General features: G+C 52.6%; 6 non-coding genes across 6 annotated transcripts; 5 read left to right on the top strand and 1 right to left on the bottom strand.

The window, feature by feature from the left end:
• The first annotated feature begins 5,833 nt into the window (after window positions 1-5,833).
• Window positions 5,834-5,905, top strand: Trnae-uuc (transfer RNA glutamic acid (anticodon UUC)). Its single transcript has one exon. It is a non-coding gene; the product is annotated as a tRNA-Glu (tRNA).
• Window positions 5,906-6,201: 296 nt separating this feature from the next.
• Trnak-uuu (transfer RNA lysine (anticodon UUU)) lies at window positions 6,202-6,274 on the top strand. Its single transcript has one exon. It is a non-coding gene; the product is annotated as a tRNA-Lys (tRNA).
• A 5,644-nt stretch (window positions 6,275-11,918) lies between these two features.
• Trnag-ucc (transfer RNA glycine (anticodon UCC)) lies at window positions 11,919-11,990 on the bottom strand. The gene has a single exon. It is a non-coding gene; the product is annotated as a tRNA-Gly (tRNA).
• Window positions 11,991-12,965: 975 nt separating this feature from the next.
• Trnam-cau (transfer RNA methionine (anticodon CAU)) lies at window positions 12,966-13,038 on the top strand. The gene has a single exon. It is a non-coding gene; the product is annotated as a tRNA-Met (tRNA).
• Window positions 13,039-13,346: 308 nt separating this feature from the next.
• Window positions 13,347-13,418, top strand: Trnae-uuc (transfer RNA glutamic acid (anticodon UUC)). The gene has a single exon. It is a non-coding gene; the product is annotated as a tRNA-Glu (tRNA).
• A 296-nt stretch (window positions 13,419-13,714) lies between these two features.
• Window positions 13,715-13,787, top strand: Trnak-uuu (transfer RNA lysine (anticodon UUU)). Its single transcript has one exon. It is a non-coding gene; the product is annotated as a tRNA-Lys (tRNA).
• Window positions 13,788-17,865: the final 4,078 nt, after the last annotated feature.

Genomic DNA, 17,865 nt, shown 5'->3' with positions numbered 1-17,865 from the left:
CAATGAAGCGTGGTACATCATCTGTCGCTGGCGGCCAGCCGTCAGCAGTCTCTAAGCGTTCGAGAGCCCATTTTAAAGGTAACGTTTATGACCCCAAATCGTTCCCCTCCCTCGCCACACCATGGGAGGAACGACAGGCATTGCGTGACACTGAGACGTATTCGCCCAGATATCTTGTCTGTACCAGAGCTGATGGGGAATCTTTTCTATCCGTGAAGCCGCAGTTCTTTGTAGAGCATTTAGAGGACAAGTTCGGGGAGGTGGAGGGCTTGTCCAAGATGCGGTCTGGATCGGTGTTGATAAAAACGGCATCCTCTGCCCAGTCACGGAGGTTGCTCAATTGTGACAAGTTGGGGGATGTTTCCGTTAGCATCACGCCGCATAAGAGTCTGAACATGGTCCAGGGTATTATATTCCACCGGGATCTTCTTCTGCAGTCCGACGATGAATTACGCGCCAACCTCGAACGACGAGGTGTTCACTTCGTCCGGCGCGTCCATCGGGGTCCGAGGGATAATCAGGTCGCCACCGGTGCCTTCATCTTGGCCTTTGAGGGTGATGTTTTACCCGAAAAGGTTAAGGTGATGGTTTATCGTTGTGATGTGAAACCATATATCCCTCCTCCGATGCGGTGTTTTAAATGCTGGAAGTTCGGGCACATGTCATCTCGCTGTACTTCCAGCATGACGTGTCGGGATTGCGGACGTCCTTCGCATCCCGATACTCCATGTGCCCCGCCTCCTATCTGTGTTAACTGCGGAGAACACCATTCCCCCTGCTCGCCGGACTGTAGGATATTGCAGAAAGAACGGAAGATAATGGAATATAAGACCTTGGACCGGCTGACCTACCCCGAGGCTAGACGGAAATATGAGAGGCTCCATCCTGTGGCAATGCCGTCGACCTACGCCGCTGCTGCCACGACGGTTCTCCCGTCATCACGAATCGGCCCTAAGATCGGTCAGCATCCACCGGCCCCCTTGCTTGTGGGGGGCACTTCACACCCTGTTGCTCCTGCTCCCTCTTCTTCAGGAGCAACACCCTCCCAACCTTCGGGGACATCAGCTCCCCCTTCCCAGCCGGAGAAGCGTAAGACTTTTTCGGCTGCTCTCGCCAGGAAGGGATCCCTTGGGGACCTCCCTTCGCACGTTCCGACCAGTGGCAAGGCGGACGCCCGCAAGTGGTTGAAACAACCGCCAGTCCCTGGTCGTCGGGCCTCGCGGTCGTCGTCTGTCCCAGAGACTGACCCAGTGAAGCCCATGCAGCCTGAAGAGCCGAAGGCACAGCGTGATAAGCAGAAACGGAAGAAAGTCCCCAAGACCAACGGTAATGCGGTGGCACCGATCCCGCCGCTACCTACAAGCTCTGCCTCTGAGGACGAGGTGGAGATTCTGGCGTCCGCTGAGGACCTCGCTCTTGCCGGTCCCGCGGACGCAATGGATGGCATTTGCACGGATGCTCCATCGGAGGCAGCAGGTGCCCCAGTGGCGTAATCTGCCTTCCCAGTCCCGTCACGCCTTTCCCAGCCATGGACAACACCATCCTCCAGTGGAACTGCAGCGGTTTCTTCCACCATCTAGCTGAGCTCCGCCACCTTATCAGCCTTCACCCTTTCTTCTGCATTGCTCTCCAGGAAACTTGGTTTCCAGCAATGCGAACCCCCGCCCTCCGTGGCTATCGGGGTTATTATAAGAACCGAGCAGCTTACGAAAGGGTGTCTGGTGGCGTCTGCATATATGTCCTTCACACTCTGCACAGCGAGTCTGTCCCTCTCCAGACGCCTCTAGAGGCTGTCGCTGTACGCGTGTGGACGCCACAGGCTGTTACCGTCTGCAGTCTTTACATTCCACCGGATGGTGATGTCTCGCAGCATGTCCTGGCTGCACTGGTCGCCCAATTGCCGCCACCTTTCTTGCTATTGGGCGACTTCAACGCTCATAACCCTCTGTGGGGTGGGTCAGTGGCAACAGGTCGAGGCGCCATCGTTGAGCATTTATTGTCGCAGCTCGATCTCTCGCTGTTAAATGATGGTGCCTTCACACACTTCAGTGTGGCGCATGGCACCTACTCCGCCATTGACCTTTCCATCTGTAGCCATAGCCTCTTACCGTCTGTCCAATGGAGTGTGCATGACGACCTGTGTGGTAGTGACCATTTTCCGATCTTTTTGTCACTACCACAGCGCCACTCTTCTGGGCGCCCTAGCAGATGGGCTATGAATAAGGCTGACTGGGACTTGTTCTCCTCCACTGCCGCTTTTGAGCCTCTCTCTACCGATGACATTGATGCGGTGGTTCAATCGGTCACCACCGGCATCGTTACTGCCGCCGAATCTGCCATTCCCCATTCCTGTGGGTCCCCTCGGCGGAAGGCTGTGCCTTGGTGGTCGCCTGAGATCGCTGAAGCGATTAAAGATCGCCGGCGGGCGCTCCAGCGTCACAAGCGACACCCCTCCCTCGACCACCTTATCGCCTTCAAACGGCTGCGTGCGCGGGCCCGCCTCCTTATCCGCCAAGGCAAGAAGGAGTGCTGGGAGCGGTATGTGTCCACAATTGGCCTCCATGTCACTCCCTCGCAGGTCTGGGCCAAGATTCGACGCGTCTACGGCTATCGGCCACCTGCCAGCGTCCCTGCGCTCTCACTGAATGGAGCAGTTTGTACTGCCTCCGACGTCATTGCAAATCGCTTAGCAGAGCATTTTGCTTTGAGTTCCGCTTCTGCGAATTACCCCCAGGCCTTCCGCTCCATTAAAGAGCGGATGGAACGTCGGAGCCTTTCGTTTCGCACCAACCACCCAGAATCTTACAATGCTCCATTCAGTGAGTGGGAATTTCGCAGTGCCCTCGCTGCTTGCCCTGATACCGCTCCTGGGCCAGATGGCATCCACTGTCAAATGCTGAAACATCTTTCAGTGGACTGCCAGCGGCGCCTTCTCGATCTTTACAACCGTCTTTGGGTCGAGGGGGAGTTTCCGTCGCAATGGCGGGAAGGCATTGTCATCCCCGTTTTGAAACCTGGAAAGACCCCTCTGGAGGTGGACAGCTACCGTCCCATTAGCCTCACCAACGTTATGTGCAAGCTTCTCGAACGGATGGTGAGCCGGCGCTTGCATTGGGTACTGGAGTCTCGGGGCCTTCTGGCTCCGTCTCAGGGTGGGTTCCGTAAAGGCCGCTCCGCCACCGACAATCTGGTGAGCCTGGAGACTGCCATCCGTACTGCCTTTGCCCGCCGTCAGCACCTGGTCGCTGTCTTTTTCGACATGCGGAAGGCGTACGATACGACATGGCGTCATCACATTCTTTCTACGCTTCATGGATGGGGTCTTCGGGGTCCTCTGCCGATTTTTATCCGCAATTTTCTGTTGTGTCGTACCTTCCGCGTGCAAGTCGCGGCCTCGTATAGTTCCTCCCACGTCCAGGAGAACGGTGTGCCACAGGGCTCTGTTTTAAGTGTCTGTCTGTTTTTAATAGCCATTAACGGGCTTGCTGCGGCCGTGGGAAATTCTGTCTCCGCTTCCCTGTATGCTGACGACTTCTGCCTTTATTACAGCTCTACTGGCATTGCAGCTGTTGAACGTCAGCTACAGGGCGCTATCCGTAAGGCGCAGTCTTGGGCTGTAGCGCATGGCTTTCAGTTTTCGGCAGCCAAGACCTGCGTTATGCATTTCTGCCGGCGCCGAACAGTCCATCCTGAGCCGCGGCTTTATCTTGCCGACGAACTCCTTGCTGTGGTGGAGACCCACAGGTTTTTGGGGGTGGTTTTCGATGCCCGGTTGACTTGGCTGCCTCATATCCGGCAGCTCAAACAGACGTGTTGGCGGCATCTCAATGCACTCCGGTGTTTGAGCCACACCCGCTGGGGAGCCGACCGCTCTACCCTGCTACGGCTCTACCAGGCGTTAATTCAGTCCCGTCTGGATTATGGGTGCCTGGCATATGGCTCAGCCTCCCCGTCTGCGTTGCGGGTGCTGGACCCAATTCTCCACAGCGGGATACGCCTTGCCACTGGTGCTTTCCGCACCAGCCCTGTGGACAGCTTACTCGTGGAGGCAGGTGTCCCTCCCCTGCGGTTCCGACGCCAACGTTTGCTGGCCGCTTATGCTGCCCATGTTCTCAGCTCGCCCGGGCATCCAAATTATCGTCTCCTGTTCCCGCGATCGGTCGTCCATCTGCCAGATGGTCGGCCCCGGTCTGGTTGTACAATAGCGGTCCGCGTCAAGGAGCTTCTCTCTGGGCTTCAGGTTTTCACTGTTCCACCTACTTTCCGGGCTACTTTGCATACACCCCCATGGTGTGTTCGTCGCCCTTGCCTTCGGCTGGACCTGGCACAGGGCCCGAAGGACTCAGTCCCTCCAGAGGCCTTCCGCCGCCGCTTTTATTCTATCCTGGCCACGTATCAGGGCTCTGGTGTTGTCTACACTGACGGTTCGATGGTTGCTGGTCGTGTCGGGTATGCGCTCACTCTAGGGGACCGTTCCGAACAACGTTCCTTGCAGGATGGCTGCAGCGTTTACACTGCTGAATTGGTCGCCATCTTTCGTGCCCTGGAGTATATCCGCTCCTGCTCAGGTGAGTCCTTCGTTATCTGTAGCGATTCCCTGAGCGGTTTACGAGCTCTCGACCAGTGTTTCCCTCGTTCTCGTCTGGTGATGGCTATCCACGAGTCTCTGCATACTCTTGCCTGTTGCGGCCGCTCTGTGGTCTTTGTGTGGACCCCCGGTCATGTCGGTATCTCGGGTAACGAACATGTTGACCGCCTGGCGAAAGAGGCCACCAGCAAGCCATCTCTGGACCTTGGCCTCCCAGAGACTGATTTGCGGGCAGTCTTCCGCCGCAAAATCTTGGCGCTATGGGACGAGGAATGGCGCGGACTGCCATTGTCCAATAAACTCCGTGCTGTCAAGGAGACGACGGCTGTGTGGCGGTCATCCCTTCGAGCCACTCGCAGGGAATCGGTAGTTCTTTGCCGGCTCCGCATTGGCCACTCCCGGCTGACACACAGTTATTTACTGCGCCGGGAGGACCCTCCTGTATGTCGCTGCGGGGCGGCTTTGACAGTGGCCCACATTCTGTTGGCCTGCCCCCTTTTAGCTGTGGTCAGGCAGACATTTGCGCTGCCTGATACGCTCCCTGCCCTTTTAACAGACGACTCCACTATGGCTGACTTAGTTTTACGTTTTCTTCGGGCAGGGGGATTTTATCATTTAATCTGAGTGTTTCTGTTTTATTTTTGTTTTGTGTCGACTCTGGCCTTTGGCCTATGATTTTACACTGATTTTTTAATGTGTTTCTAAGTGGTTGGCTTTTCCTTTTTTATTTGTATGGTCGGCCAACCACCGTTTATCTCTATGTGGTTTTCGTTCGTTTCGTTTTGTCTTGTCTTTGTCTCAGTCTCTCCTGTTCTGTATCGTCTGTGATCTCTTCTGTTCCTCGTTTTTGTTCTCTGTGGGTGTTCTATGTCTTTGGAAAAAGGGACCGATGACCATAGCAGTCTGGTCCCTTTAATCCCCCAAACCAACCAACCAATTTACTTTGCTGTACATCATGGCTGAATTAACGGCGTTGCTGTTGCTAGGGAACGAACTTAATTGTCGTTCGTTATCCACAAGGAGTCTACGCCCCAGCGTCAATATGTTTATTTCCAATTATGACAACGTACAACTTTGATCTTTCTCTTCCCTTGTTAGGAGTAACATAATGAATAGTCAATTTCGAGCTGTGCGCCACGCCAGTCTGTAGGCGCAAATATGCTCGCAAACGGAGAACTGCACTGAGTCCAGATTCAGCACGAAATACGAGAGGAGACGGAGAAAACCTCACGCTTACCGAGCAAATCCGGTGTGGTCTAGTGGCTAGGATACCTGGCTTTCACCCAGGAGGCCCGGGTTCGATTCCCGGTACCGGAACGGAAGTTTTTGCGCACACAACGCTCCACGTTTTGGCCTTCGAACTGTCGTTTGTCGCCCACCTTCCGAAGCTTCGACCGAACGTAATCGGGGAAAACAGGCACATGATGCAATTACTGTCGGCACCGGAATAAAGGGAGAAGAGGCTCTGGTCCGCTGTTGGGCTGCTACCAGCGTCAGTGGGAAGTCGGTGAAGTCGCCAGTTGCGCCAGAAGCCAGAAATTACCGTAGTACGCCTACACACGCGTTCCAGTTATTTACATTGCTTGCAGCCGCTCCATCCACAACGAGCGTGAGCCCGGATAGCTCAGTCGGTAGAGCATTAGGCTTTTAACCTAAGGGTCCAGGGTTCAAGTCCCTGTCCGGGCGAAGATTTTAACGTTTCCGTAATGGCTCGTCTCGTAGCGATGGTAACCCTGCCGTAATCAGTGCACGGAGTTCGTTTGCTGTCAACATTCTGCGCAGACCGGTTGGATTTTTCACGATTCCAGGGAAACTTCAGTTACGAGCAGTCGTGGCCGAGTGGCAGTTCCGCCGCAGCAGCGGCCGTGTGCAGACGTGCCGGAGTGCTCGCTCCGCGCGTGTTAGGCGGCGCCTGCAGCTGGTTTAGTCTTGTGAGTACATCATGGCCTTTGCTATGGATGATCAGTTACGCCGTTACACGTTGCGTTTCCAATTTCCGTTCGGGTTTGGCCGACCACATGTCTACGAATTAGTCGATTTTTTCTTCGACAGATTGGGTCTTAAAGACGAGGAAGTTTTAGGATTTTCATACGATTTTCTGGCGAATGCCGTCTACGTGAAACTTGTTAGTGACGAGCCCTGTTTACGTATAATGGACTTAACTAAGGGTACCGCCGAGTTCGTTAATTCTGATGGTGAAATTTGTAAAGTTGTCGTTACCCATGCTGGGTTAGGCCTGCGCACCGTCCGTGTATTCAACCTCCCATTTGAAATTGATCTTGAACGTATTCGGCAATGTCTGTCCCAGTATGGGAACGTATTGGAAATTCACCAAGAGCAGTGGAGCGGACTTAAACACTTCAATGTGGATAATGGTGTCCGGGTAGCGCGAATTGATCTCTGCAAGCATATCCCGTCAAACGTCGTGGTACAAGGCTTCCGGGCACTCGTAATGTACGAGGGGCAACCTCGTACATGTGTCCTTTGTGGCTCTCCGGACCATATGAAGGCCGCGTGTCCCCGTGCTAAACCAGTGCGTCGTGTTTTCCGACAACGTGATGGCCTTGTAGTTGGGCAGGATGGTAATAGGCCGACGTATGCCGAGAGCCTTGTCGGTCCGTCTGTCGTTAGCGCGCCACGGTTGCACGCGGCTGAGGTTGTGCCTGACGTGACCGCCGCCGATGTAAACACAGCTACGGCGAGCCGACTGCCCGGTGCTTCTGACGTGGAAAACTATGCAAACGACGGGGCCGGAAATTCGCGCCCTTCCGATGCTGGCGTGGTCCGTGTGGAACTTCCGCCTCTATTGCCCGATCAACATTTGCTCCCATCTGTGGAGAGTCTTCCACCTGAGAACTCTGATGACCAGCCGCGAGTTTCCCATCCCCTTGAAGTGACGTCTCCAGTCAGCGTCGTTTCCGGCAAGGAACAGTCTCCCACGGGAGCTACCCCTACCGCTGCGAAATCTGACAACAACCAACAAGTCGAAGACACCCGTCCTCAGAGGAAAGGACGACCAAAGAAATCGGTCCGTAAGCAGAGTGACGAGGAAACTCGTACTCTTGAACAGAAACTGCAGCGTACTATCGAGCAGTTCCGGACGGATGAATGTGAGAAACTCGTCACAGACGATGGAGTACAGGTAGTGCAGCATTCAGAGGAACCCGATATGGGGATGCATGTCGACAGTTCTGGACCCGATACATTTACGGATACCGCTCACTCGCCGGGGTCGAGCAGGCAGCCTTCCTGGGCTGACGATACGCATTAATATGGCATCACCCTTCTTATGCGGGATTACAAAATTGCAACTGCTAATATAAATCGAATAACATCTGATGTAAAATTAAAATGTTTGACTGACTATCTGTATGCCGCCGATGTAGATATCGTATTCCTACAAGAAGTCGTCACACCCAAGGTCGGGAATGTCACAGGCTATGAGGCCCTCATAAATATTGGCGATGAGGCAGGGACTGCAATTTTGTACAAAGCGGGCATCACTTGTAAACCTCGAGCGATTTTAGAAACGGGTCGAGGGATTGCTGTACAATTCGACGATTTGCTTTTGGTCAACGTCTATGCCCCGACTGGATCTGTAGGCCGAAGGGATAGGAGTGTTTTTTATCGCGATGAAATTGTGCCATTATTATCCTGTGGTTGTTCGAAGATTTTATTGGGCGGCGATTTTAATTGTGTTATACGCAGAGACGACCAGTGTCCGAATTTTAATTTTTGTTTGGAGTTGCGAGATTTAATTGATGGGCTGGACTTACTTGATACCTGGTGCTTACTTCGCCCGCAGGTGACCGGATATACTTATGTTACCACTGCCTCCGCTAGTCGTCTGGATAGATTTTATGTATCTAAAGACATTTTAAGCACTGCCAGGGATTGTGAAATATGGCCTGTTAATTTTAGCGACCACTGTGCGTATCACATAACGCTTAGGCACGTCTCGCAGAAAACCTTTTTGGGTCGAGGCGTATGGCACCTGAACGTCGCACTGTTGGACGACGTCGACCTGAAGAAGGATCTCATTGCAACGTGGCAATGGTGCCTCCAGCGACGACAAAGGTATAGGGAGCGTGTTCATTGGTGGACAGAGCTCGTCAAACCGCACATAAAGAAATGTATTTGTCAGTTTGCCAGGACCAAGGCGTACTGGAAGAAACAGACGTTGGAATTTTATTTTACCGCTCTCCGCCAGTTGTACAACGATTCCTCTGCACTGCCTGGCAATCTCCTTCGCATTAAACGTACCAAAGCCGAAATCACCGCATTGGTTCGTGAGTCTCTGGCAGGAGCCCAAGTCAGGGCACGCGCTTTCGATGACACCTTTAACGAGTCAGCGTCCTTGTACCACGTAATACGGGAAGCTAAAAGAGGCAGACAAAAAATCATTACTCAACTGACAGATGACGATGGTCGTGTTTATGATGAGCAAGGCGAGCTTAAGGCTTTTCTCCGGAATCATTTTCGGCAACTTTACTCAGTGCCTGACACAGATGTAGAGGCGGGAGAGGAATTTTTGTCTAACATTACGGCATCGGTGGATCCGGACGACCACGCACAGCTCCTGGCCAACATAACTAACTTCGAAGTGAAGTCAATCATTACGTCTGCGGCGAAAGGAAAAGCTGCAGGATCAGACGGTTTGCCGGTTGAATTTTATCTCCGGTATTGGGATGTTTTCGGCGACGAACTGACTATCATGTATAATGAATTGTTAACGAATACTGCTTTTCCATCGCAGTTCACTGAGGGCCTGATAGTCTTAGTCTCCAAACCGTCACCAGGGACTTCACTCAATAACTTACGACCAATCACCCTACTCAATGCAGATTTCAAAATCTTTACTCGGATTCTGAATGCCAGGCTCAAGCCAGTCCTTAGTAAAGTGCTTGGTTCATACCACATGAACGTGGTTACTGGTCGATCGATGATAGACGCCCTGTGCGAATACCGAGATATTGCATATTTGACTTGGATTTGCAAGACCACGTTGGCAATAGTCTTTTTTGACTTCGATAAGGCATTTGATCGGACTAACCATGGATTTCTATTCCGAACGCTGGACAAACTGGGTTTCAACCATCGTTTCGTACAGATCATCAGGAACTGTATCTGCAATACGTCTTCCCGCGTGAAATTCAACGGCCAGTTAACAGCCCCTGTGCCCATTCAACAAGGTTTGCGACAAGGGTGCCCGCTTTCCACGACTCTTTTCGCCATTGCTATAGAGCCACTACTGAAAACGTTTTCCGTCACCTTACCGGGTCTTCAAACGCTGAATACAAAGACCGTCTGTCATGCCTATGCGGACGATATCAGCGTCCTTATCAACAACGACGAAGAGTTCGATACCGTGCGACGGCTTGTCCACCGGTATGCCAGCGCCTGCGGTGCACGCCTTAACGAACGGAAATCCAAAGTCTTGCATCTAGGTCCGCAGGCTCGCTTCGCGGACACCGTTTGGTTAGAGGCAACCAACCAGCTCAAGCACCTTGGTTTGATTCTCACTCCGAATCCACGGGAAATGGTAAGAGTGAATTGGGAACAGAAGCTCAACGTCCTTCGCGCTTTGATTCGAGAGCACAATATGCGGTGTTTAGACAGGATTCAGAGAGCACATTTCGTCAATTATTATGTTCTCAGCAAGATTTACCATGTTGCCGCTGTTCTCCCTATTCCTCCTGATATTGCAAACAGAATCTTAGCCCTTGCAGGCTGGTACATTTGGCGAGGTAATATTTTTAAAGTCGCCTTCAAGGCTACCGCTTTACCTCAGTATAAAGGTGGTTTAGCCCTTAAAAATGTTGAATTACAGTGCTTAGCGATTTTTCTAGCTCGAACAACAAGGATCTTACGATATAGTCAGACAGGTCTTACAGCGCGTCTATTCCAGCAGTTACGACCACCGGATATGACGCCACCGATAAATGTTGGACATATCCATCACGAGCTCGTTCATATTCGCCGTTATTACGTGGAGTCCAGCTATGTGCATCAACACCTGCAACCACTCACTGCTGCTGCTGTCTACAGTGTCTTTACGAATCGGCAACAGAATAACTCTATAGAAATGAAGTATCCTGGCAAGAACTGGCGACAAATTTGGATGAATATCAGCGCTCCTTTTCTTCATTCCCGAGTTCGTTCCGTGTGGTATGATGTTGTGAACGAGGTGATGCCCACGGGGGAGAAATTGTGTAAGATCCAATTACGGCCTACACCGACTTGCGACACATGTGGCCATGTGGAAACATTGCAACACATATTATACTGCAGAGATCAGACGCAAATCTGGAATTGGACGAGAATGAAACTGGCTCTTATTAATAGAACGACGCCATCCGCAATACAACTGCAAGATATATTCCACCCGGACTGGAAATTATTTCCGAAATCTAAGAATAATAGCTATACCTGGTTAATTGGACAGTACCTATATTATATGCTGACGACTAAAACACCTACAATTTCTGATTTTCATTTGTATCTTATCGCCGAATATTACGCGATCAAACGATTACGGAAGTATAACGAAAAGTTTCAGAATTTTCTCACCGTTGCTTTGAATGATGGGAAGCTTTAAGTGTGCGAACCAATGGGTACGATCATTGCTTTTTTTTATTTATTTCTTCTGTTATCAGGGTATCTAATTGTCAGTTTTCAGGACTCCATTGCTTCATAGGTTGTACAATGTGTGCACCTAAGGTCAACGAGAAGCAGCATGCAACAAGATGCCAAATTTGTGGAGCCAGTATTATTTCTGGTTTTTTTACGTTACTCAGAAGACAAGTATAGTTTAATTTGACGAAGTGTAACAGACGGGGCAGTATTTCTTTCTAGATACCCATCTTTCCTCTATATAGAACTTTATTTCTATTATTATTTACGATGCTGCAAGAGAAACCTCTGATCTTGTTGTTTTTGTCTCCACTAACTCAAGGAAGACACACTAGTACCCAGTTACTTTCGTTAATAACTACAAGAAAACAGCACGGCGGTAATCTCGGCGAACTTACTCTCAACGCTAAGAGATGACAACTTTGCATCATGCCTTCTTTTTCTTTAAGAACAACGAGCAGAAAATTTCGCAGATTGCCTGTCGTTTGGTACCTCTCCACACCTCGCCTCTCTCAGCCGTTTATAGTGCCTGTCCTTTTGATAAGGGCGAATTCCAAGCGTCAGCTTTCGCGTCAGCCGAGCAAAGTCGGGACAAGTCGGGACATACTACAGGATGGTCAGCGTGGAGCTACGACGAAAAAAACCGTCATTTAACAGCACGCGGCTCACATACTCATACGAAAAAACCAGCGCCACTTGCGGTGGCCGGGAATCGAACCCGGATCAACTGCTTGGAAGGCAACTATGCTCACCATTACACCACCACCGCACAGGCGCTGCTCGCAACGCCCCGCTTTGTCGGCTTCCTGCCCGCCAGCAGCGGCCCACGGTGATAGTAGCTGCAGGCGCTTTACGAGGTAGGAGGGTGCATCCACACGCATTCGGGTAGCGCCTCCACGCACGCTGCGTCTTTGGGCAAGACTAGTCGCCGCGGCCGCAAGGTTACTCAACGATAGAGATGAGCATTCGTTTTAAGGCAGTGTAGTGGAGCACTCCGCGTGTGTAGCACTTTTTTCGGTTGTATCCGACGTCGCTGGGTGGCAATCCCACTTTCCCCTGCAGAAAAGTGCTCGGGAAGCACGGGCAGCTTGTCGAGCATCGGTGGTTCAATGGCATGTGCCTCAGTAGTGCAGTAGGCAGCGCGTAAGTCTCATAATCTTAAGGCTTGCTGGCACGATAGCTCAGCGTGTTCGGTCTGAGAGTTATCTGCCCTCTGTGATGAAAGACCGAGTCAACGATGAACTTGAACGGGCGCCATCGGACGTCCGCCCCCAACAAATGCAACGAAAGAAATGAGAACAAAAAAAAAAATTGGTGAATGCTCGCTTAGCATGCGGACGGCCCGGGTTCGATTCCCGGCCGATGCATCGTTCTGCTGTTCTCGCTATAATGCTGCCGCGCCGATTCCTCGCCTGAGCTGCGTCAGCCTCAGGAATGTATAGCAGGATTCGCTGTGAGAAGAACCATACACGCAGCACGCAACAGACCGTACTTGAACGGTCGCGTGCTATTTCTGAACTCTGACGACGGCCTGGCCCAACAGGCCGCTGTGTTCAGGTGCCGCAAGGGCGATGTACTGTAACCTCGGGCAGTGCTGCGTTCCGTTGAAATAGCTGCGGCAGCAGTTTAATCTAGCAAGTAGGGAAAGCACGTGTAGCAACACAACAGATTCTTGAGAAAGCGCAAACTGTCTATCTCTAATATGAGAGACTTACCAAGTTTCCTGTAACGTTACTTGCAACGTGCCTCGGTAGCGCAATAGGTAGCGCGTAAGTCTCATAATCTTAAGGTCGTGAGTTCGATCCTCACCCGGGGCATTTACTTTGCTGTACATCATGGCTGAATTAACGGCGTTGCTGTTGCTAGGGAACGAACTTAATTGTCGTTCGTTATCCACAAGGAGTCTACGCCCCAGCGTCAATATGTTTATTTCCAATTATGACAACGTACAACTTTGATCTTTCTCTTCCCTTGTTAGGAGTAACATAATGAATAGTCAATTTCGAGCTGTGCGCCATGCCAGTCTGTAGGCGCAAATATGCTCGCAAACGGAGAACTGCACTGAGTCCAGATTCAGCACGAAATACGAGAGGAGACGGAGAAAACCTCACGCTTACCGAGCAAATCCGGTGTGGTCTAGTGGCTAGGATACCTGGCTTTCACCCAGGAGGCCCGGGTTCGATTCCCGGTACCGGAACGGAAGTTTTTGCGCACACAACGCTCCACGTTTTGGCCTTCGAACTGTCGTTTGTCGCCCACCTTCCGAAGCTTCGACCGAACGTAATCGGGGAAAACAGGCACATGATGCAATTACTGTCGGCACCGGAATAAAGGGAGAAGAGGCTCTGGTCCGCTGTTGGGCTGCTACCAGCGTCAGTGGGAAGTCGGTGAAGTCGCCAGTTGCGCCAGAAGCCAGAAATTACCGTAGTACGCCTACACACGCGTTCCAGTTATTTACATTGCTTGCAGCCGCTCCATCCACAACGAGCGTGAGCCCGGATAGCTCAGTCGGTAGAGCATTAGGCTTTTAACCTAAGGGTCCAGGGTTCAAGTCCCTGTCCGGGCGAAGATTTTAACGTTTCCGTAATGGCTCGTCTCGTAGCGATGGTAACCCTGCCGTAATCAGTGCACGGAGTTCGTTTCCTGTCAACATTCTGCGCAGACCGGTTGGATTTTTCACGATTCCAGGGAAACTTCAGTTACGAGCAGTCGTGGCCGAGTGGCAGTTCCGCCGCAGCAGCGGCCGTGTGCAGACGTGCCGGAGTGCTCGCTCCGCGCGTGTTAGGCGGCGCCTGCAGCTGGTTTAGTCTTGTGAGTACATCATGGCCTTTGCTATGGATGATCAGTTACGCCGTTACACGTTGCGTTTCCAATTTCCGTTCGGGTTTGGCCGACCACATGTCTACGAATTAGTCGATTTTTTCTTCGACAGATTGGGTCTTAAAGACGAGGAAGTTTTAGGATTTTCATACGATTTTCTGGCGAATGCCGTCTACGTGAAACTTGTTAGTGACGAGCCCTGTTTACGTATAATGGACTTAACTAAGGGTACCGCCGAGTTCGTTAATTCTGATGGTGAAATTTGTAAAGTTGTCGTTACCCATGCTGGGTTACCCCCTGCGGGTTCGGGGGTAAGAATAGGCCCGCGGTATTCCTGCCTGTCGTAAGAGGCGACTAAAAGGAGTCTCAAACGTTTTGGCCTTAATGTGATGGTCCCCATTCGGGTTTGACCTCCATTTTTCCAAATTCCACAGAAGTACGAGCCTTTTGGGGAAGGACACCTTACGTGGTGCACCATCAGTCCTCTGTGCCCTACGACCTTGGCACTCTTGATCGTCCTGGCGACGTGCATGCACCCTCCATCCCTCATTTTGGGCATAGACACCTGATGTATTGTGTACGTACCGCCCTTAGTGCGTCACCACCAGCACGCACGATCACTATGGACTACTCATGGCACCCGAAATCCAGCACGGTAGCCAGCCCGTTGTGGTGGGGTCGTCATGTACCCTCTAGGTTGTAGCCCCCTGACAACACAGGGATCGTACTGCCGATGCCTGAGCTGACTCCTCCCCACGTAAGCCAAGGAGTAGATGCTCGTCTCTCTGGGGCATCGGGACTCCCGGCAACGGCCATCCTGCCAGGTGGCCTTTGCTGTGGCTGGGTGGCGCCCGTGGGGAGAGCCCCTGGTCGGAGTGGGTGGCATCGGGGCGGATGCCCCGCAATGAAGCGGGTGAAATCTCAATCTGGTGGTCGTCCGACCGCCAACGTCTCTAAGCGTGGTAAGGTGGAATTTAACGCTGTGACATATAACCCGAAGTCGTTCCCTTCCCTAGCCACACCATGGGAGGAACGTAGGGCTGCAGACAGACAGGAGCCGTATTCGCCACGATACCTTGTATGCAGCAGAACTGATGGGGATTCGTTTTTGGGGACTAAGCCTCTTTTCTTCGTGCACAATCTCGAAGATAAGTTTGGGGAAGTGGCGTCTCTTTCCAAAATGAGGAGCGGGGCCATTTTGATACAAGCAGCTTCATCTGCGCAGTCCCAGGCATTACTCGCCTGTGAGAAGCTTGGTGACATCCCCGTTACTGTCACTCCCCATAAGTCGTTAAATTTGGTCCAGGGGATTATTTTTCATAAAGATCTTCTGCTACAGTCTGATGACGAGCTACGTGAGAACCTGGCACGACGAGGTGTACACTTTGTCCGTCGTGTCTTTAGGGGGCCAAAGGATAATAGGGTCGCTACCGGTGCTTTCATCCTGGCCTTTGAGGGCGACTGCTTGCCTGAGAAAGTCAAGGTCATGATATACCGGTGCGATGTCAAGCCCTATGTCCCGCCCCCTATGCGATGCTTCCAGTGCTGGAAATTCGGACACATGTCCTCCAGGTGCACTTCCAGCCCCACGTGTCGTGATTGTGGACGACCTCCACATCCTAATGCTCCATGTGCTCCGCCTCCCACCTGCGTTAACTGTGGGGAGCATCATTCTCCCTGCTCACCAGACTGTGCAGTCTATCAAAGAGAGCGGAAGATACAAGAAATTACGACCTTGGACCGTTTAAGTTACCAAGAGGCGAAGAAGAAATTAGAACGACTCAACCCCACACCTATGTTGCGGAGTTATGCTACTGTCACACTGCCGCCACCAGCTCCTGCACAGACTCCCTTCTCTGTTGGCCCACAGAGAAATCAGGTAACGTCTGCCCCACCGCTGGGACAGGCCGCTCTCTCTTCCACTGCTCCCAAAACACCGAGTTTGGGAGCAGTGCGCCCCAACCAACCGGGGACGTTGGTCCCCACCTCTCAGCCGGAGCGGCGACAGCCCTCTCCGGCTCCTCAGCCGGGGAAGCGACAGCTCCCTCCGGCTGCTCAGCCGGGGACGCAACAGCCTCCTCCGGCCTCACTTGTTCGGAAGGGATCCCTTGGGGGCGTCCCTTCCGAGGACTTCCCCAGTGTCTCACAAGACACTAGCCAGTGGCTGAAGAAGCCACCAGCTGCTGGTCGAAGGGCTTCACGCTCTTCCTCTGTTCCTGATGATGCGTCAGGAAAGCCCTCCCAGCATGACAACCCTCCTCCCAAAGACAAGAGAGAGAAAAGGAAGCTCTCCAAGAAGAATAAGGACCCAGTGGTTCCCGCACCAACGCTCCCTGTCAGCTCAGCCTCTGAGGACGAGGTCGAGCTCTTTGCGTCCCCTGATGACCTGGATCTCGCCGTCTCCTCAGAAACGATGGCCGTAGTGACGTCCGTCGCTCAGTCGGTGGCAGCATGTGACCCTGCCAAGTAATTTGCCTTTTCAGTGCCTGCATGCCCCTACCGGACACGCTTTGTACAATCCTCCAGTGGAATTGTGGCGGTTATTTTAGCCATCTCCCTGAGCTACGACAGCTCCTAAGCCTGACACCTGCTTTCTGCATTGCCCTCCAAGAAACCTGGTTCCCGGCAATGCGGACCCCTGTTCTTCGTGGATACAGGGGCTATTACTGCAACCGTAGCACTTACAATTGTGTGTCAGGTGGAGCCTGCGTGTATGTCCTTACCTCTGTATATAGTGCTCCTGTGCCCCTTCAAACATCATTGGAAGCTGTGGCTGTCCGTGTAAGGACTACCCAGGACATAACCGTCTGCAGTGTCTATCTCCCTCCAGGTGGTACAGTCTCCCTGACCGAAATGGCTGCGCTTGTCGCCCAACTCCCCACGCCTTTTCTTCTCCTGGGGGATTTTAACGCCCACAATCCCCTGTGGGGTGGAACGAAGGTTACTGGCCGAGGCAGGGAGGTCGAGAATCTCATCTCCCAACTCGACCTCTGCCTCTTAAACTCTGGCGCCGCCACACATTTCAGTGTGGCGCATGGCACGTTCTCGGCCATCGATCTGTCGTTGTGCAGCCCAGGGCTTGTACCATCGGTCCACTGGAGAGTCCATGAGGACTTGTGTGGTAGTGACCATTTTCCGATCTTCCTTTCACTACCACAGCGTCACTCCTTTGCGCGCTCGCCTAGATGGGCATTTAGCAAGGCGAACTGGGACACGTTCTGCTCTGCTGCCACTGTTGACTCTCTCCCCCATGGTACCATCGATGTGGCGGTTGAGACACTGACTGCAGCGATTGTTTCCGCTGCGGAACGTACCATTCCTCGTTCGTTCGGGTGCCCCCGGCGAAAGTCGGTGCCTTGGTGGTCTCCAGAGGTCGCTGCCGCCATTAAAGAACGTCGGCGGGCTCTTCAGCGACATAAGCGGCACCCGTCTTTGGAGAACCTCATTTTATTCAAACGTCTCCGTGCTCAGGTACGGAGGCTTATCAAACGGCGGAAACAGGAGTGTTGGGAGAGGTACGTTTCCAAGATTGGTTCCCGTACTTCCCCCTCCCAGGTGTGGCTGAAGATTCGGCGCATCTTTGGATTGCGGTACTCTACAGGTGTCCCAGGGCTTACCATCAACGGGGCAGTATCCACCGATGCCGATGCAATCGCCGAGCATTTCGCTCAGCACTATGTCCAGGCCTCTGCGTCGGGGAATTACCCGCCTGCGTTTCGCGCGCTCAAACGCCGGGAGGAAGGCAAACGGCTTTCTTTCGCTTCTCGCCACCCTGAGGCGTATAACGCCCCATTTAGTTTGTGGGAACTCCAGAGCGCCCTGGC

This window comes from Schistocerca serialis, chromosome 4, assembly GCF_023864345.2.
Source record: "Schistocerca serialis cubense isolate TAMUIC-IGC-003099 chromosome 4, iqSchSeri2.2, whole genome shotgun sequence".
In the NCBI taxonomy this organism is placed as follows: Eukaryota; Metazoa; Arthropoda; class Insecta; order Orthoptera; family Acrididae; genus Schistocerca; species Schistocerca serialis.
Note: the sequence above shows the minus strand (reverse complement) of the source record. Positions and strands in the feature narration are given on the sequence as shown.